The sequence below is a fragment of the Zea mays genome, chromosome 6, assembly GCF_902167145.1.
Source record: "Zea mays cultivar B73 chromosome 6, Zm-B73-REFERENCE-NAM-5.0, whole genome shotgun sequence".
Classification (NCBI taxonomy): domain Eukaryota; kingdom Viridiplantae; phylum Streptophyta; class Magnoliopsida; order Poales; family Poaceae; genus Zea; species Zea mays.
This window is the reverse complement of record NC_050101.1, coordinates 180,576,045-180,597,753: the sequence shown is the minus strand read 5'-3', so window position 1 is coordinate 180,597,753 and position 21,709 is coordinate 180,576,045. Positions and strand designations below refer to the sequence as shown.

At 46.8% G+C, this 21,709-nt stretch overlaps 1 long non-coding RNA gene across 1 annotated transcript; it reads right to left on the bottom strand.

Annotated features, from left to right (window-relative positions):
- Positions 1-17,930: 17,930 nt before the first annotated feature.
- Positions 17,931-20,403, bottom strand: LOC103630824 (uncharacterized). Its single transcript, XR_555253.1, has 3 exons — positions 20,210-20,403; positions 19,114-19,148; positions 17,931-18,114 (listed from the first exon to the last, which is right to left on the bottom strand). It is a non-coding gene; the product is annotated as an uncharacterized lncRNA (long non-coding RNA).
- Between the last annotated feature and the right edge of the window lie 1,306 nt (positions 20,404-21,709).

The window sequence follows — 21,709 nt, the reverse complement described above, 5'->3', positions numbered from 1 at the left end:
TGGTCCGTCGAGTATCGCTGTGTGGTCTACCAGCATAGTCGCGGGGTCTACCCGGACCGCTGGGAGGCAACTTGCTTGGTGCGCTGCCCGGAGGACAGTCTCCAGGGTGCTGAGGTCTGCTCAGAGCACTATTCTATCTCTGAACGGGACTCAGCTGAAGCAGCCATGCAAGATGCTGCACGGCGTGCGCTTTCGCACTACTGCTCGGTTTTCGGTGGGGCAGCTGACGGTCTTGACCTGAAGTATTACCCCCGCCGTTCATCTGGCAGCACAGGAGGCGTGATTGTTTCACCTGTCGGTGAGGGCAATCCTAGGTTGAGCAGCACAGTCAACCTAGCCGCCGTGCTAAACACGGAGCTGGACCATGCATTAGACGAGCTGAGTAGGGCTCGTGCTGAGATCGCCCTGTTGCGGGCTGAGCGCGCGGAACGTCGTTTTTTGGATGGTGGTTCCCCCGCTCCCGTCGGGACTCAGCACCCGTACCGCTCACCTCAGCGTGGACACCAGCCTTATGGCAATCCCGACTGCAAGACCAAGATAAATCTAGAACCATAGATCGTTAGAGTTGGATCTTGTAATTAATACGAAATATATATGCATAGAAGCTTCAGTCTTAGCGTTAGTCTCGGTCTTAGTTAGTCTTAGTTAGACAGGGTAGTTTGCTATATCCTGTGCATTTATGTTTGTCATGATGAACTATGTTTGGTTTGGATCTTTGTAATGATTGTTACCAGAGTGTGGGTATCCCCTGCATTTTGGTTCACCTACTATGTTAATAAAGTTAGTTATATAGTTGGGAAACCTTTTATTCCTCTTTCCTCTTTATCTGAGAAGCTGTGTGGTCTGTGTTGGAGATCAGTGAAGATGCTCATCTGTTCAGTGCTGTTGAAGAATTCTATTCTCTTTCCTTATGCTGCAAGATTTGCCAGATCAGTTCTGATGTGTGGTTGCATTCTGCAGATGTCAGAGAACAGGCGCAGAGGAGGAAGGCGTGCTCAGCAGGAGCGAGCCGGTCAGCAAGATGAGGTGCCCCAGCAGCAGCACCTGCCGCCCCTGCCCCCGATGTCCATCGAGCAGATGTTTCTGATGCAGACTCAAGCAGTTCAAGCTATCGGTCAGACTCTGGCCGCCATTCAGCAGCAGCAGCAGCAGCAGCAAGCACCACCCCAGCCTCAGATGCCTCAGATGCCCAGAGACAAGCGTGCTGAATTCATGAGAGGTCATCCACCAACGTTCGCTCATTCTTCTGACCCTATGGATGCTGAAGATTGGCTGCGCACTGTGGAGCGGGAGTTGCATACCGCTCAGTGCGATGACAGGGAGAAAGTCCTGTATGGTCCCCGTCTGTTGAGAGGAGCAGCCCAGTCATGGTGGGAGTCTTACCTCGCCACCCATGCCAACCCCGACACCATCACTTGGGAAGAATTCAGGAGTAGCTTTCGTCAGTACCATGTGCCTGCAGGTCTGATGACAGTGAAGAAGGAGGAGTTCCTGGCCCTCAAGCAAGGGCCATTGTCTGTCAGTGAGTACCGAGACAGGTTTCTGCAATTGTCTCGCTATGCTCCTGAAGATGTCAACACCGACGCCAAGCGGCAGTACCGTTTCCTGAGAGGCTTGGTTGACCCCCTGCAGTACCAACTGATGAATCACACCTTTCCGACATTCCAGCACCTGATTGATAGAGCAATCATGACGGAAAGGAAGCGCAAGGAGATGGAAGATCGTAAGCGCAAGATCAGTGGACCCCAGCCTGGAAGCAGCAGCCGTCCTCGTTTCTCAGGCAATCAACCTCAGCAGTTCAGGCAGAACCAGCGTCCACCTCAGCAGCATCAGCAGTTCCAAAGGCAGTACCCTCAGAATCAGTACCAGAACCGTCAGAGCAATCAGTCAGGAAGTCAGTTTCAGAAGCAGAATCAGCAAGCACCTCGTCTTCCTGCCCCAGCAAATCAGCAGAACAGTCAGGCAGCACCAGCTCAGGTTGGAAACAGGGCGTGTTTCCACTGTGGAGAGCAAGGCCACTGGGTGATGCAATGTCCGAAGAAGGCAGCCCAGCAGCAGTCAGGCCCCAATGCCCCAGCGAAGCAGAATGTGCCTCAGTCCGGAGCAGGCAATCGCTCCCAGCAGCGCTATAATCATGGAAGGCTGAACCACTTGGAAGCTGAAGCAGTTCAGGAGACCCCCGGCATGATAGTAGGTATGTTCCCAGTCGACTCCCATATTGCAGAAGTGTTATTTGATACTGGAGCAACGCATTCTTTCATTACTGCATCATGGGTAGAAGCACATAATCTTCCAATTACTACCATGTCAACCCCCATTCAAATTGACTCAGCCGGTGGTAGAATTCGAGCCGATAGCATTTGTTTGAATATAAGTGTGGAAATAAGGGGGATAGCGTTTCCCGCCAACCTTATAGTAATGGGTACTCAGGGAATAGATGTCATCCTAGGGATGAATTGGCTAGATAAGTATCAGGCAGTTATCAGTTGTGATAAAAGGACAATCAAGTTGGTGTCTCCACTAGGAGAGGAAGTGGTGACCGAGTTAGTCCCGCCTGAGCCAAAGAAAGGAAGTTGTTATCAGATGGCCGTTGATAGCAGTGAAGCAGACCCAATTGAGAGTATCAAGGTTATGTCTGAGTTCCCGGATGTGTTTCCAAAGGACTTACCGGGTATGCCACCAGAGCGGAAAGTTGAGTTTGCTATAGAGCTTCTTCCTGGAACCGCCCCTATCTTCAAGAGAGCTTACAGAATATCTGGACCAGAGTTGGTTGAGCTTAAGAAGCAAATTGATGAGCTGTCAGAGAAAGGTTACATCCGGCCAAGCACCTCGCCTTAGGCCGCCCCTGTCCTATTTGTGGAGAAGAAAGATGGCACCAAAAGGATGTGTATCGATTACCGAGCTTTGAATGAGGTCACGATCAAGAACAAGTATCCCTTGCCCAGGATTGAAGATCTGTTCGACCAGTTGAGAGGAGCCAGTGTGTTCTCCAAGATTGATCTGAGGTCAGGTTATCATCAGCTCAGGATCCGACCTTCGGACATTCCGAAGACGGCATTCATTTCCAAGTATGGGTTGTATGAGTTCACAGTGATGTCTTTTGGTTTGACCAATGCGCCAGCGTTCTTCATGAATCTGATGAACAGTGTATTCATGGATTACCTTGATAAGTTTGTGGTGGTATTCATTGATGACATTCTGGTTTATTCTCATAGCGAAGAAGAGCATGCAGATCATTTGAGGATGGTATTGCAGAGATTGCGAGAGCACCAGTTGTATGCAAAGTTGAGCAAGTGTGAGTTCTGGATCAGCGAAGTCCTATTCTTGGGTCACATAATCAACAAAGAAGGATTGGCTGTGGATCCGAAGAAAGTGGCAGACATTTTGAACTGGAAAACGCCAACAGATGCTAGAGGAATCAAGAGCTTCATTGGAATGGCCGGATATTATCGGCGATTCATTGAAGGGTTTTCGAAGATTGCGAAACCAATGACAGCGTTGCTAGGCAACAAGGTTGAGTTCAAGTGGACCCAGAAATGCCAAGAGGCCTTTGAAGCGCTGAAAGAGAAGTTGACTACAGCGCCTGTCCTAGTCTTGCCTGATGTGCACAAGCCCTTTTCGGTGTATTGTGATGCTTGTTACACAGGTTTGGGATGTGTGTTGATGCAAGAGGGAAGAGTTGTGGCTTACTCGTCCCGACAGTTGAAGGTTCATGAGAAGAATTACCCAATCCATGATCTAGAGTTGGCAGCAGTGGTTCACGCACTGAAGACATGGAGGCACTATTTGTATGGACAGAAATGCGATGTTTACACAGATCACAAGAGTCTGAAGTACATATTCACTCAGTCAGAGTTGAACATGAGGCAGCGAAGATGGTTAGAGTTGATCAAAGACTATGAGTTGGAGATTCATTACCATCCAGGCAAAGCAAACGTAGTGGCAGATGCTTTGAGCAGAAAGAGTCAAGTCAATCTGATGGTCGCTCGTCCGATGCCTTATGAGTTGGCCAAGGAGTTTGACAGGTTGAGTCTCGGATTCCTGAACAATTCGCGAGGAGTCACAGTCGAGTTGGAACCCACCTTGGAGCGCGAAATCAAAGAAGCGCAGAAGAATGATGAAAAGATCAGTGAGATTCGGCGACTGATTCTAGATGGCAAAGGCAAAGATTTTCGAGAAGATGCAGAAAGCGTGATATGGTTCAAAGACCGCTTGTGTGTTCCCAATGTCCAGTCTATTCGAGAGTTGATTCTTAAGGAAGCTCATGAGACAGCTTATTCGATTCACCCTGGCAGTGAGAAGATGTATCAGGATCTGAAAAAGAAATTCTGGTGGTACGGAATGAAGAGGGAAATCGCAGAGCATGTGGCTATGTTTGATAGTTGTCGAAGAATTAAGGCAGAGCATCAGAGACCTGCTGGATTGTTGCAACCGTTGCAGATCCCTCAGTGGAAATGGGATGAAATCGGTATGGATTTCATAGTCGGATTGCCTCGCACTCGAGCCGGCTACGATTCCATTTGGGTAGTAGTGGACCGCTTGACCAAGTCAACCCACTTCATACCTGTCAAGACCAACTATAGCAGTGCAGTATTGGCAGAGTTGTACATGTCTCGGATCGTTTCTCTTCATGGTGTGCCAAAGAAGATAGTGTCAGACAGAGGAACGCAGTTCACCTCTCATTTCTGGCAGCAGTTGCATGAAGCCTTGGGCACGCATCTGAATTTCAGTTCAGCTTATCACCCGCAGACAGATGGCCAGACCGAAAGGACCAATCAAATTCTTGAAGACATGTTGAGAGCCTGTGCGTTGCAAGATCAGTCCGGATGGGATAAGCGATTGCCTTATGCAGAGTTTTCCTATAACAACAGTTACCAGGCCAGTTTGAAGATGTCACCATTTCAGGCGCTCTATGGAAGGAGTTGTAGAACTCCGTTGCAATGGGATCAGCCTGGAGAAAAGCAAGTGTTTGGGCCAGACATTTTGCTTGAAGCCGAAGAGAACATCAAGATGGTTCGAGAGAATCTGAAGATAGCGCAATCGAGGCAGCGAAGCTATGCAGACACAAGAAGAAGAGAGCTGAGTTTCGAAGTCGGAGACTTTGTCTATCTGAAAGTGTCACCGATCAGAGGAGTCAGAAGATTCGGAGTGAAAGGCAAGCTAGCACCCCGCTACATTGGTCCGTATCGGATTCTTGCAAGACGAGGAGAAGTGGCCTATCAGCTCAGTTTGCCCGAGAATTTGTCTGCTGTGCATGATGTCTTTCATGTGTCTCAGTTGAAAAAGTGCTTGCGTGTGCCAGAAGAGCAGTTGCCAGTGGAAGGTCTTGAGGTCCAGGAGGATTTGACCTATGTTGAGAAGCCAGCTCAAATCCTTGAGATTGCAGACAGAGTCACCCGAAGGAAGACCATCAGAATGTGCAAAGTCAGATGGGATCATCACTCTGAGGAAGAAGCAACCTGGGAGCGTGAAGATGATCTAGCGGCTAAATACCCTGAGCTCTTTGCTAGCCAACCCTGAATCTCGAGGGCGAGATTCTTTTAAGGGGGATAGGTTTGTAACGCCCTGAATTTGGGGGTAGAATTTTTTTCTTCTTTTCTCTCACCAAATTCGGGCGTTACTCTCTTTTCTCTTTCCCCGTTTGCCCCTTCTTCCCAATTTCAAACCAGTATAGCGGCAGGTGTCCGTGTTATGTATAAACCAAAACCTAAGTGTCATGGGTGTTGCATCATGCCGAAGCACATTTCTTTGTCTGATGTTGAATGTTCGTCTCGTTCCGTTCCGGATTTCGGTTCGCGATTTAATTCCGTTTAGTGGTCGCGCTCGTCGTGGGTTTTCGATCCGCGAGGTGGCCCGGCCCAACCTAGCCCAGCCCAGCCGGCCCGGCCCGCCTCGGCCTGCGCGCCCCTGGCGCCCAACCCCCCCCCCCCCTTGCGCCCCCCATCCTCTCCCTCTCCCTCATTTGGATCTCCCGCGCAACAACTTCCCTCTCCCTCTCCCACCTCTCTCTCCCCGTGGTGCCCTAGGGTTTGGAGACGGCGATCACCGGATTTTGGACCCCGAGGTGAGCTCCCCTCCCCTTCTCTTCTCTCTCTCCCTCCCCCTCCTCTTCTTCCCCACGCGCGCCCTCCCTCTCCCCTGCCGCGGCGGCGCTCGCCCGCCCCTCCCCCTCGCCCGCGGTGGCGGCGCTCGCCCGCCCCTCCCCCTCGCCCGCGGTGGCGGCGCCCGTCCCCGCCCCGGCCCGCGCGGCGGCGCCCGCCCTCCCCCCGGCCGCGGCGGCGCTCGCCCGTCCCTCCCCCTCGCCCGCGGTGGCGGCGCCCGTCCCCGTCCCCGCCCCGCCCCGCGCGGCGGCGCCCGACCCCGTCCCCGCCCCTCGTCGGCGGCGCATCCCGCCCGCCCTCGCCCGGCCCCGCGCGGCCCCCTGCCCGCCCCTCGGCGCGGTGGTGCCCCGGCCCCCCCGCTCGGCCCGCCCCCTGCCCGACCCCGGCCCGGCGGCGCTCGGCCTCGCCCCCTGCCCCTCCCCGGCCCCGCCCCGGCTCGCCCTCGGCTCGCCCGCTCGGCTCCGGCCGGTTCAACCGCCCCCCTGGCCGGTTCAACCGCCCTGGCCCCAGCTCGCCCGCTCGTTTCCCCGTCCCGGTCTCGCCCGACCGTATTTTCGCTCGCCCGCGTTCGCGATGATTATTCATTAGCGTGTTGCGTCGCGCGCTTCGCCGCGCGACGGATTTGTCTAAATTCAGATTCTATCTTGTGCTGCGTCGTGCGCTTCGTCGCGCGACGATCCATTTTGTTTCAGGTTGTTTAAGGTGTAGCGTCGCGTGTGTATTCACGCGACGTTCCACTTTGGACTCAGTTTAGTCGACGTATGCCGTCGTGCGCTTCGTCGCGCGACGCTTAACGTCTCCTCGTAACTAAGGCGAAGTGTTTTGTTGCGTGCTCGGTCGCGCGACGATTCGTTAACTTCTTAATTTGTTTTAGAGAGCTTTGTCACGCGTCTCGCCGCGCGACCATCCTTTTATTTATCTCCACCTGCTTATAATAATTAGACATGAAACATGACTTTACTTTATGCTAAACATAGTGTCTACCTTAAATTCCTTCCATTAAGCGAGTGGCTAAATCTATAATCATGTAACGTTATCGTTTCTCGACTGTCTTTTCCTCTTTCTCTCTTAACCGTACTCGCGAGCCTGCATAGAACGTCTGTTTACTTATTGCATTCTATTGTATGGTGTACTGTTCTTTTGTATTAAATATGTGGATGTATGTATGTTTGCGCTCGCATAGAGAACGATCCAGTTGAAGAGCCCGAGGAACCCGCAGGAGAAGCCCCTGAGCAGCAGTCGTTTGGTGGAGGCAAGTGTCCTTTGACCTATCTCTGTCCTATTCATTATTTAATTCACCTCCCGCATTACACCTTTATACCTAAGGATTGACTAGCTTTTGTTATCCCTGTCCTTGATTACCTATTTGGGTTGGATTATTACTGTTTAGCTTTATGCTATTGCTCAACTCTAATCAATGAACATGATGAGATTATCTATGATACGCTGTTTTCCCTTCTCTTATTATGATGTTGTACTTGTGACCTTCAAGGGGGCTCGAGCGGTTTCTCGAGTGCCTCTCCGTAAGGACCTGTTCTATGGATGACCGCCCGGGAAAACAGTGCAACCATGAGGGTGGAATGGGATGCCCTTAGCTGAATAATTAGAGGATCCGGGGTGTAGTTCACTTAGCCGTCGTGCCGTCAATGGGGCTCGGTGTATGCGGCTCGCTCTGCCAAGTTTGGGTTCGCCCCTTGGGGAGGAGTGCGGTGCATTTAGGAAACCTAACGGGTGGCTACAGCCCCGGGGAATCTTTGTAAAGGCTACGTAGTGATGCCCTGCTAGGCCACCTAGGTAGTGGTCAATGGGGAGTAGCTCTCTCCGGGCAGAATGGGAATCACGGCTTGTGGGTAAAGTGCACAACCTCTGCAGAGTGTTTGAAAACTGATATATCAGCCGTGCTCGCGGTTATGAGCGGCCAAGGGAGCTCCAGTGATTAGTGGTACTTGATCAGAGACATTGTGGTACAGGTGGTTATGAGATTGATGGTTTTGGTTATGACTATGGTGCTGGTAAGTGGTATTCTTTCCGTTTGGAAAGGGTACATCGGGTTAATAACTTGGGTTAATGCTAAAACTTGGCTTTCTACTAGTAAATAATAACCTGACCAACTAAAAGCAACTGCTTGACTTATCCCCACATAAAGCTAGTCCACTACAGCCAAACAGGATACTTGCTGAGTATGTTGATGTGTACTCACCCTTGCTCTACACACCAAACCCCCCCCCAGGTTGTCAGCATTGCAACCACTGCTCAGGCGAAGATGAAGCTGTGGAAGGAGACTTCCAGGAGTTCCAAGATTACGACGAGTTCTAGGTGTGGGTTAGCGGCAACCCCCAGTCGGCTGCCTGTGAAGGCCGCGTTATCTACGTTTCTTTTCCGCACTTTGATTTATTGTAAGAACTATATGGACGTCTCAGACGTATGATGTAATCGACTATTCCCCTTATTAATACTATTTTGAGCACTGTGTGATGATGTCCATATTATGTAACTGCTGTGTACGTGAATAACTGATCCTGACACGTACATGGTTCGCATTCGGTTTGCCTTTTAAAACCGGGTGTGACAAATGTGTAGCACCAGAATCAAATAATATTGTTGCAGGAATTGCATTAATATAAAACATACCAAGTGTGATGTCAGCACCGTCAGCAGTGGCCTTAGCACTAACTTGATTAACCCTGGCAATGCTGAATCCCTTGCCAGGAGTCTGTTGCTTGTTTGGAGCTGATGCACTGGAATTCCCCGCCAGACAAGCATTTGCATAATGCCCAACCTGACTGCACTTGAAGCATGTAGGGTCTGTCTTCTGTCATGTACGCCTCGCCGGGGTGCTAGTGGGGGGCAACCTGACGAGTGTGGGGCGTCTGCGGAGTCCCCTGTGGAGCGTACTGAGTTGGGCGTGGTCCTCCTCCTGGACGAGCTGGTGTACCCTGGGGCGGAACGTAGCGAGGGCGAATACTGCTGCTACCCTGCCCCTAGGCAATGGCATTCCTCTTCAAGTCTCCCCCGGTTGAACACGCTTGTGTTCAATAGCTAGAGCTTTATCAAGCAGCCTTTGAAATGATGGGAAGGTATGAGCGACCAATGCACACTGTAGTGGCCCATTGAGTCCTTCTGTGAAGTGCTCTTGCTTTCTTTCATCATCAGCCACCTCATCAGGAGCATATCTTGATAGCTGAATGAATTTGTCACGGTACTCGCTGACAGACATGTTGCCTTGCTTCAATGACAGAAACTCCTTCTTTTTAATCTTCATCAGCCCAGCGGGAATATGGTAGTTTCTGAATTGAGTGGTGAATTCAGCCCAAGTAATAGTGTCAGCAGCATCATGGGCAGCAACATAAGAATCCCACCAATCAGCAGCAGGACCAGTCAGACGACCAAAAGCATAGAGAACCTTCTCCCGGTCAGAGCATTGGGCGATGTTTAGCATCTTCTCAACTGACTTCAACCAATCATCAACATGTAGTGGATCTGGAGAACTAGCGAAGGTAGACGACTTGTGGCTCATAAATTCCCGGTGCTTGTCCCGGGGTGGAAGTGGTGGTGGCGGTGGTGGCAATGGGACTTGTTGTTGTTGTCCCCTCCTCTCCTGACGCATCTCCTCTCTCTCCATAGTGCATCTCTTGGCGTTCCTGCCGCATCTGCACGTGCATATCTGCCATAGTATCTGCCATTTGTTGCATTATCCGCATCTGGGCTGCAACTGCTGGATCAGCTCCGGCTGGTGGAGGATTTGGAGGGTCCATCTCTGCTTGTTGTTGTTGTTGTCTAAGTACCCTCCGATTGTGTCAATTGGGGGGTAGATCAATTCCTCCGCCCTTCCTGATATTGACCATCTGAGTTAGAAACGCGTGGTAAGAAAGAAAGAATTGTGGGCAAGGTGAGTAATTACGAGGCATGTTACTTTGGGGGATTTATTAGCTAAGTAGATTAGTGTGTTACCTACTAAAGCTAATACATTACCTTAGGGTGGTACATGGTAAGATGCCCAACTATAATGTTTCAATCAATCAAAGAAGCAATTCAGACATTTATCATCAGCACAATCAACCAACATTTTAAATAGAGAAAATAGTTTTAATTTTGTCTTAGGTCTGCTATCTCTTAAGAGTTAAGCAGGTCATAAATGTAGGATTCCAAGGTGTGAAATCCATCTTGCCTTAGAGTAGAAAAGGTAAGTGTTGGGGACCTTCGGCTTATGAAGGTCCTCAAAAACAGGATTTAACAGTATTTCTGGAGTATAATGTGCGAACAGGTATCTTCGGACTCAAGTCGGTATCACAGTAGGAGAAGCCCAAAACAATACGAAGGTTGATACAGCGCCGAAGATGTGAGCGGGAAAGCTTCGGCGTGGTAGCAGAAAATGAAACCGACTTAAAGATGAAAAGGCTATTTAGACCTCGATGGATTACTATAGAATTATTATCAAATGTAAAGGGCATGAATGTAATTTTGTATGGGCTGTGTCCCGTGCCTATAAATAGGTGAACAGTACCCCCGTACTGTTCACGCTGATTTTGGCATTTACTTTTGCGTCACATTTGTACTTTCATTCCCTTCCAAGTTGAAGGTACATTTGTAATTCGATATTATTTCTATTTCTCTGCAATAATAATAAATTGATAATAATATATAATTATCTATGTAATTCTTCGTATTCTTTATGATTCGTTCTTCGTCATCATATGCTATGTTTATGAAGGTACGTCCTTCATAACCTTCGTCCAAAAACCATTATATCCTAAGGGAAATAATGCTTCGAAGGACGAAGGACTTTATCAATTAACATTTTCTGTGTTGTCTTGTTCTTAATTCATAGCATTTGAGAACAAGTCCCCAACATTGGCGCCCACCTCCGGTGAACTCACTTCCACTCTTTGAGTTTTCTGAACACCTTCGGCGATCATAAACCTTCGCTATGGCGCCGAAGAAAGCTTCAGCAACGGGCACTGCAGCTCTTCAACCGCTGGACCACAATCAGGAGACTGTCTCTCTTCGGGAGGCCCGAAGCCAGAAAAGGAAGGCTGTTAGCCCGACACCACCAGAGGATGAGATAGACCAAGAAATCAGAGACATGGAGATGCTTCACCAACAGGTGCAGAGGAAGAAGGAAAAGATGGCCAGGCTAGCTGAACTACAAAGGCAGATAGACGAAGCCTCTGAGGAAGTTCGTCATCTTACTCAGGATGAACAACACCGAAGGCCTCAACACCAAGACCATCAGGAGGGTTTCCTCAATGAAGATGACTGGTATGACAATTTCCATCATGGGAATTTTGTTTTTGATGATGCTTCTCCTCTGTCCGCTGAGCTGCAGGCTACACCTTGGCCTCCGTCCTACAAGCCGCCTCAACTTCCCATATTTGATGGCCACTCAGACCCGAAGCAGTTTTTGATGAGCTACGAAGCAACAGTATCTTCGTATGGTGGCAATGCTGCAGTCATGGCCAAATCTTTTGTTATGGCTGTCAGGAGTGTTGCTCAAACCTGGTACTCCTCCCTTCGACCAGGAACGATCACTTCGTGGCAAAAGCTGAAGGACTTGCTGTTAACCAGCTTCCAAGGGTTTCAGACGAAGCCGGTCACTGCTCAAGCTCTATTCCAGTGCACCCAGGATCACGAAGAGTACCTTCAGGCATACGTCCGGAGGTTCTTGCGTTTGAGGGCACAGGCACCAACAGTGCCCAATGAAATTGTCATTGAGGCCATGATCAAGGGGCTTCGGCCAGGACCTTCAGCTCAATACTTCGCTAGGAAGCCTCCTCAAACTTTGGAGAAGCTCCTCCAGAAGATGGACGAGTACATTCGGGCCGATAATGATTTTCGCCAAAGAAGGGAGGAGGCTTTCAGGTTTTCTGAAATGACCAGGGGCTTCGGAGGGAGGTTCTATCCGAGACACGTTACATCAATTCATAACTCTACCCAAAATGATGATAGGGGGAGCCAACAGCAGAGGCCACAGTGCTCCTCACAGACTTCGGGGCAACAGCAAGGCTCCTTCCGACCACCAGCTCCGAGAGGCAGAGGCGCCAGGGGCTTCGGCGGAAGATTTGGCGATCAACCGAAAAGAATCTTTTGCTTATTCTGTGGTGAGAACAAAGGTCATACCACCAGGATGTGCCATGTTACCATCCAGAAGCAAAAGGAAATAGCCGAAGCGGCAGCACAACAGGCTCAGCCGAAGCAGGTCATGCACACTGCTTCGTATCATTCGCCTTACATCCCAGAATATGTAGGCAACCACCCTGCAGTTTCTGTTGCTTCGGCGAGCCAACCTCAAGCTTCCTGGCAACAGCCTCCGCCTCCACCACCGATGCAACAAGGCCAGCAGTCAGAAGGGAGCCAATATGCTTCACACCAAAGGGACTTCAGAGAACAGTCCGAAGCTCGCACAGTCAACAGCACTGTGCCAGAGTCAAAGCACATCTATTGACAAATATCCTACCTTGATAGAGGTCTTTTTCATTCAGTTTTATTTTCTGCGTAATAAAGGACATTGTTTAGATTTCATGTAATAGTTTCGTTGTTTGCCACAAGGAAAATATATTTTCTCCACAGGCTTAAGTTGATGAAGCTTAAAGATTCGAGATAACAAAGAGGACCTTCGAATTATCAAAAATTCTTCGAAGCAACACAAAGTCGTTCTAAGGAACGCATAGTAAGTTTGCCGAAGTCACAAAAAGCCGCTCCAGAGGGAGCGCAGTGTAAGTTTTCTGCTCCAAAGTCGTTCTAAAGGGAATGCAGAGCTTACAGCGAAAAGTCAACGCTGATACCGCCTAAGTAAAAGGCGAAGCGCGAAAAGTCAACGCGAATACCGCTGAAAGTAAAAGGCGAAGAAGCTCCTAAGGGAGGCTTACAGCGAAAAATAAACGCTGATTCCGCTGAAGTAAAAGGCGAAGAAGCTCCTAAGGGAGGCTTATAAAAGATTATGTGTTTTATTGCAGGGATGTGTGTGTATCTTCTGAATAAACACCACCTCACATAACATAACATCATCGCATCATTTCGCATAGCATAAGCATCATACATCATGTTGCATATGGCATAAGAGGCGGACACAATATCGATCTGCAGAAGAATGTTTTGAAAAAAGGGAAAAATCATGATGTCACAAGGAGATACATTATTGATCTTCGGAAGTGTAGCTTCGGAAAATATCTTCACGAAGCCTGGATATTATTCATCAGAACACTATGGATATTGTTGTGACAAAGAAAAATTCTTCTTCACGAAGCATGAAAAGAAGGGAAGGTGTTTTTTCGTCAAAGACTCAAAAACGGTACGTGCAAAATTTCATGCATCGTAAAGAATTGAACAATAAAAACAGGTATATTACATTCAGGGTTACAAAATGTTACAATATATTACATTTCAGAAGTTTTTACAATAATACTTAATCTTCTCTCAAAACAACTTCTGCAGCCTCGTTCAGGAGCCGATTAACAACTTCATCCATGATAGCTTCAACCATCTTTTTAATTTCGTCGTCTCCTTTCGGGGGAGGTCCCGAAGACGCTTTAGTAGGATCTGAAGGAGGACAGGATACGACTACATTGCTATTACAAATTGCGAACGAAGTTTAAAATCGAAAATTACAACACAATAAAAACCATTAGTTGATACCTATTTGCCCTTCGGGCTCTGCGCTTTTTTCAGCAGCCTCAGCCACTTCTCTAGCATCGTGAATGCCCTTTTCGCTTTTTCGAATGATTTCTCGGGCCATTTCTCGGCCACCATTATCCCAGACGTCGGTGAAAAATTTTCCTCCTACCATGCTAGCTTCGGCCGAAGGATCTCTTGCATCTTCGAAGGACAATCCAGCTTCGGATTGCGCTAAAATCTTTACATGCTCGCAGCCCTTTTTCTCTAAAATGGTGGCAATTCCCCTGGCACCCGAGAAAGCACATATGTCTCCGCGGCTGTTTAAAATTTCCTCGAAAGCCTCAGCTTCGTGATCGATCCATTCGATAGGGCCTTCGGGGTTGCCTCTTGCAAAGTTTTCTTCGCTCGAGAATGCGCCGACACTGGCGAAGCTAGCTTTCAACTTCTTGACACACTCTATAGATTTGTTATAACATCTTTTCTTGGATGAACGAAGCTCTTCAACAGTTCCCTCTAAATGATTTGCCCATTGGTCGCTGAGTTCTCGCTTCGTTTCTTCAAGCATGCGTTCCTCTTTGGCTCTGGCCAGTTGTTTTCGAAGATCTTCAATTTCGCGCTTCTGAGCTTCAGCTTGACCTTTAAAAGTAGCTTCGTCTTCCTTTATTCTATTTATTAATGAATGTAATATTTTATCTTTTTCGAGACCTTCGTTCCTCAGTTCAATTACTTCGGAACGAAGGTTGCTCAGGGCTATAGCACACCCTTCCTCTTCAGTATCTTTTTGGGCCCTGAGGGCATTGCTAAGTATCAGGCCCTGCAAAGAAAAATATGTGTACGTCATTAGATTTAAGCAAACGAAAAATTTTGGTCTCAACAAAAAATACAAAGATCCCATTTGTTGCACCTTTAAGCTATTATATGCCAGGCTGTCGGCCAGATCGTTCTTCGACAGCACCGAGAGCCCGTCTTCTAGTGTTGGGAATCCGAAGCTCTTGCTCATCTCCCGACAGACAGAAATCTCCTTGCTGTCAGGGAGACAATACAAAAAGTCTTCTTCTCCACTGCCATTGAATATTAACGCCCCCTTTGGATATTTCAGTTTTTGGGCGTAGCGCTGGGCCTCTTGCTTTTCTTTTTCTGGTAATTTTTCCCCGAAGCATGACGAACGATATAATCAAGGACTTTGGGGGATGCTTCGGGGGCAATAGCACTGATTTCTTCAGTTGGCTCTGTTATTTTTTCCTCCTCCGTTTCCAAGAATTTTACCTTCGTGGGCTCTGAAGGCCCAGCTTCAGCTTCAGTTTCTTGCTCTGGAGCCTTAGTATCAGAAATTTCAGTTTTTGCTTCGGGAGTGGCAACAGTTTTCTTCGGAGGTGTGCTTGAGGATTTAATTGTTTCTAGAACATCTAGCACATTGACCATTCTCTTTCTTTTCGGAGTCACTGCTGACACCTTTTGATTTTTTACTGTCTCAACATTCGCTGCAGGACTTAAAACTTCTGATGTTTTTGATCCTTCAACTGACCTTTTTGCTTCTTCCATTTTTTCTGACGATGGCGCTTCGGCCATCTCTTTGGTTTCTGTTGACAAATTCTTTGGTTTTTCCAATTCTGTTTTTGTTGGCGCTTTGACCGTTTCTGCGACCTCTGGCAGCAAGGTTGGCTTGATTGGTTTTTCGGCTTAGGTGGCCGAAGAGGTCTCTCCGGCAAACTCAGGCACCGAGGCTGGTTCAATATAGCGTGGCCGATGTGTAAGGACCTTTATCCTTTTCCTTTTCGGTTCTGGCTCACTAAAAGCAGTAGTAGTTTCTTCTTTCGCAGAGGTTGTATTTTTTCTTTTCTGCCCTCGAGTGGGATAACGATAATCAGGGTAGACAAACCCGATTGCATCAAACACCCGATTCAGCCTCTTCTTTTTTCGGCCTCCGAAGGCTGCTGACAGTGCAGTATCTTCGGCCTTCGAATAAGCCCCAAGCAGTTCATCACTTAAATTTTCAATGCTTTTTAACCAGTCATCATCTGGCTCAACGAATTTATCTCCGAACTTAAAAGTATACTTCAGCCTGATAAGTCCACCTTCGTCGGCCTCCTTTATGGTTTCTTGCGGCATTTCCCATTTCTCCGCGAGCGGCCATACCCTGAAGGCAATATGCTCTTGTACCAAATCTCTCGTTCCAATAAAAGAACAGATAACGCCGAAGGCTCTCTGGCATTCTTCGGCAGCTTCATTCATTTCAACCTTCGGCCTCCGAAGGCCGAAGCTTTGCCAAATAGGGCGCATAATTATACCTTTGATATCTTCTTGTACTGTCAGGTCATTCTTCACATAAAACCATTCTGTCATCCAGTCGCCGGGCCATCTCTTCCGAAAGGTTGGCACGGGACAGCTTGACCCGGACCGAGAAACGAAACTGTAGCAGCCAAAATTATTGTGATACTGTTCCTTACCCCAAGGTTTTGTTTCGTATGATAATTCGTGTATATGGCAGAAACTTTTCGCATCAGGCTCCAGACCTTGGCTTCTCACGGCCCACACGAAGATATTCAGCCTTATGATTGCCTCGGGGGTAAGTTGGTGAAGATAGACTTCGAATATTTTCAGCACCTCTACGACAAAGTTGCTCAGGGGAAATCGTAGTCCGGCTTTCAAAAAGCTTCGGTACACTACGACTTCATTCTCTTCAGGGTTTGGACAAGTCTTTTCTCCTTCGTCGGCCCTCACCACAGACAAATCCCGGAAATACCTTCCTCTCATGTTGACAAGATGATTTTCTTTGATAGCTGATTTGCCGAAAACCGCATGGCTTGGTCGCCAAGGGCGATCTTCGGAGTCTTCACCACCACTGTCCACATCATAACTGTCGCTGTCACCAGTATCTTCAGACAAACCTTCTAGAATCTCCTTGGTGATTTTTTCTGTATTGGTCTTCGACATTGCTATAAGAAACCCCAAGTTCTTCTCTTCGTCGAGACTCAACTTCATCTCAGCAGCAGCCTTCTTATCTTCAGACATCTTCGGAAACACTAAAAAACTGTTTTCAAAGCCGAAGCTTCAAAACTTAAAGCTAAGCAAATCTTTGTGTGCAAGAGCTAAAAATCGAGTGAGCAGGAGCAGATGGCAAGAGAGCGTGCCAAATGAGCTTGCAGTATGATCTTATTTATACGCCTAGTGCGTTGAAAATTGAAAGACCCTGCCCGTCAGTGAATGTTGCTATTCTAGCAAAGGGAAGGTGTTTTTTCGGACCTTCGGCTTAAAGCCTTCGTCCATGTCACAATCTAAATTTATTATTTTATTTTAAACAAATTTATATTGTGAGGGGCTACTGTTGGGGACCTTCGGCTTACGAAGGTCCTCAAAAACAGGATTTAACAGTATTTCTGGAGTATAATGTGCGAACAGGTATCTTCGGACTCAAGTCGGTATCACAGTAGGAGAAGCCCAAAACAATACGAAGGTTGATACAGCGCCGAAGATGTGAGCGGGAAAGCTTCGGCGTGGTAGCAGAAAATGAAACCGACTTAAAGATGAAAAGGCTATTTAGACCTCGATGGATTACTATAGAATTATTATCAAATGTAAAGGGCATGAATGTAATTTTGTATGGGCTGTGTCCCGTGCCTATAAATAGGTGAACAGTACCCCCGTACTGTTCACGCTGATTTTGGCATTTACTTTTGCGTCACATTTGTACTTTCATTCCCTTCCAAGTTGAAGGTACATTTGTAATTCGATATTATTTCTATTTCTCTGCAATAATAATAAATTGATAATAATATATAATTATCTATGTAATTCTTCGTATTCTTTATGATTCGTTCTTCGTCATCATATGCTATGTTTATGAAGGTACGTCCTTCATAACCTTCGTCCAAAAACCATTATATCCTAAGGGAAATAATGCTTCGAAGGACGAAGGACTTTATCAATTAACATTTTCTGTGTTGTCTTGTTCTTAATTCATAGCATTTGAGAACAAGTCCCCAACAGTAAGAATAATCAGAGTAGAACAGTAGAAGGTGAGACAGGATCAAGATAAGTGTAGAAAGAATCAGAGTAAGGTAAGTAGGTAAGGGTTTTGTCCATTTCTATATAGGTTTCGTCCTACAGTCAACATTTGCTCTGATACCACTTCTGCCACACCCGGATTTAATAGACAAAGCCGAGTGCGTCTCATATGTGCGCCATGGAAAAACAACACATATAATAACAGAGTGCATAGAGATAAATGTCATAAATATTATAAATGTACTTATTACATAGCATAAGTCTTACAAAATGAATGATTAATATAAAACGAACTAAATATTATTTCCCCGGCGACACAAAAGCTGACTGGGAGACGCCACCAAGATCAAGTCGAACTCCTCGTTAGGCGGCTCCTCTTCGACCGCATTTTCTTCTCCTATGGGGGGAGGTGTGAGACAGCAATGGTGAGCTCACACATGTTCATCGCTCAATAAGTTGTGGTGAATAATGTGCATGAACTCACCAAAGGTGGGAGTTCATGTGAAATGTAAGGCTGATCAATAAATAAAGGTTAAAGCTGAGCATTACTTTTATAAGTTGGTCAAAATTTTATTAGCAGTTACTAAATGTAAGTAAATACCAAACCATAGTAATAGTAAGTAAAAATAATAATAGATAATCCCAATGCGATGCAAATGACGAATTGAATTTAATTCCATAAATTAATCATGTGAGTGTCTGAGCTGCTTATGACCGTGAGCACGGCTAGTATACCAGTTTTACACTCTGTAGAGGTTCCACATCTTTACCCACAAGTCGTGTTACCCATTTGCCACGGGGTTGATCGGACCTCATACACCTCTATCAAGGAAGCGAGGCAGGGTACCACTACGAGGCCTTTACAAAGTTCCACTAGCTTCAGAAAACCCGCTACAGTTTCTAGGAAGCTCCAGTGCAGGGATCCCTCGCCTGATCGCCATTGCAGCAAAATCAACCCAAAGACCTCCCTACACTGACCATTCCCCTACTGCCCTTGCTCCTATCGGGTAAGTTAGTCCTCCACTAGCTTTCCTAGTTAGTCAGCCATGGGCGTCCCATACCACCCTTGTGGTAGCACTGTTTTCCTGGGTGGTTCTCCATGTTCCCATTAACATAATGATCTTATCATAAACAGTAAATATTAAACTGATAATAAAAATGTTAACATGAGTAATATATATCTCCATACCCAAAACCACATAAAGCAATAGCATGTACTACTCAAAAACTCAGTGGTAAAACAAGGTATAAAGATAGCCAAACTAGGGTAACTTATTGGGTCCCATCAAAATTAACCTATGCAGATCATTATGATTAATAAGAACATGACCGGGTAAAAAGTAAGTGATCAAGGGCACAAATTGCCTTCAACGAGCTCCTGCTCAGCAGTCTCCACCTGTTGAACCTCCGGATCATCAGTAGCTTGCCCGTCTACTCGCATCAATACAAACATACATAGTATAGCAAAAATTAACATCACACCAATCAATAGAACAGAATGCATGATAATTTTCTATGCTGCGTAGCGAGATCATAGGAACAAGAACCACTAAATTTGGAGTTATATTTATTTAGTTATGAATTTCTGAAGTTATTAAGTACTTGGAATAGCATAACTCATGTGAATAATTTTAGTTCAAGTTTCATGGCTAAACAAATTTACTAAGTGATAAACAATATTAAAACAAAATTAATGCCACTCGAATGAATTAATTTGGAGTTAAAATGAATTTAATATGAATTATACAAGTTTCTGGAATTATTTTTTGTATTAAAAATCAATTTTCAGAATAAATTCTCTAATTTTACTACTCTCTGGACTACGCGCACGATTTTAGAGAAGTGCAGGGACAATCTCACAAACTCGCCTAGACTCAGCTAACCCATGGAAGGACTGCGGGTTTATTCCTAAGAAACCTAGGGCTCTTTACTAAGATTCTCGGGCCAAAAGGGTACTCTCAGATCTCGGCCGCTCGATCAGCCATCAACGCGCCAGATTAGATCTCCGTTAAATCAAACCGGTACGCAATATCCGCCATCCGATTAGGAACTGACGGCGCATATTCAATTATGCTAAAATCACCTAGGAGCGCTCCTGTTGGATCCAACGACCATGATTTAATGTCGTAAAGGGGTATTCCCTGCTTCTAATCAGAGCCGTTAACCCAAGGATCAACGGTCCAGATCATTACCACGGGAATGTTTGCCTACATACAGATCTCAGCCGTCAATTTCCTAATCTACGGACGCCCTGGTGTCTTCAACCACAGGCCGCCCAGGCTTAGACATCGCGCCCTCCTCGACTCTCTCTCTCTCGTTGGTCAACCGGCGCGCTACTCGGCCCGGACTAGCCAATATACGACACCGCCGCCCACTGACGGCGCACCCACCACGGTCCGCACCCAACTTCGCTCTAGGGTTACTAATCCACCACGGACCGTGCAAATGCCAAAGGATGGAAAATGGAAGGTAATTCCGAGGTGGTTACTCACCGGCGAACTTGCTCCGGTCGCAACGTGCTCCCTGCTAAGGCACGCCCTCCGCCTCCGATAATCCCCAGAACCACCGAGGAGCAGCCACCGCGAAGTCCCAACGACGACGACCGATTCTCCCGTGGTGCAGTCCTCGTGAGCTAGCGGACGCTTTAGGTCTTGTCAATGTGGGAGGGTTCTCGCGGAGTTGGATTAAGCACGAGAAAGAGGGTTTGGGTCCGTTTTATCTAGGGGTCAAAGGATCATGTGTCGCGACCCAGCTGTTGTCGTGGCCGGTAATTCCACGCGCTCCATCCGGCCAAGTCGTTCGCGAGAAGATGTATAGGACTTTGTCCATGGACCCTGACGCGAGGCCCCACACGGCAGTGACGGTCCGGTCGATGGCTCGGTTCCGCGGCGCGCTGACCCCACGGGCCCGCATGTCAGTCACCTTACCAGGCGAGCGGTGGAGTCCCGATTAGGCAGCGCAGGTGAAAAGCTAGGGGAGTGGGCCAGCAGTGGTTTCGACCCAGGCGTGACTTTAAACCTTTTCTTTTTATTTTCTTTTGCTTTCTTCTCTCCTTCTCTAAAATTCAAATTTGAATTTAAACCCTGTTGTGAACTTGTACTCATTTTTGAATGTGTACTTTAATCAGGCCTTTATGGGTTTTATTTACTTATCTATAAATTTACTTTATATTTTATAGTATTTCTTTCTCCTTTCTCTCCTCTTCTTTGTTATTTCCCCCTACTAAATATTCAAAATAGACTTTAAATCCCCAAATTGGGACATTAATTTATTTCCATTAATGTGATTACTATTTTCATTAAATGCACAAACAAAACTCCAATATGATGAATGGCTTTTCTTTTTGCGTTTTAGTAAAGAATTATTCTCTTTAATTGTGTTTAGTCACATGTCTTAAGAAGTAGATGGCAAATCACATAAGGAGATCAACTCATTTATAAGCTTTATAATTTGGGTATTACAAACACACACTTGGTTCCCACAACATTTTGCTTTGGACGTGGGACCAAACTCCATACTTTATTTCTTTTGAAGTTGTTGTATAACCAAGCGATTCTACTAAGAACACATTAGAAATTGAATGCTCAGTGGCGACGACTATTTTACTCAAACCTTTGACCTTGCCTTGATTCCCATTTCCAAATATGACTGTGTCGTGGGAATTCTTGTTCTTGACGTAGGAAGTGAACATCTTCTTCTCCCCTGTCATGTGGTTTGTGCATCCACTATCAATAATCTAGCTTGTGATCTGGATGCATAAACCTGCAAGGTGATTTAAGCTTGGGTTTTAGGTACCCAATTCTTGTTGGGTCCTACAAGGTTAGTCACATAAGACTTTGGAACCCAAATGCAAGTTTTTTCACTCTTGCACTTAAGCCCCAAATTTCTAGCAACTACTTTATCATTTTTGCAAGTTAGCACATATGAAGCATCATAAGTACGATAAAGCATTGTTAGGCCATTTGATGCATTCATAAGCGCATGAGAGACAA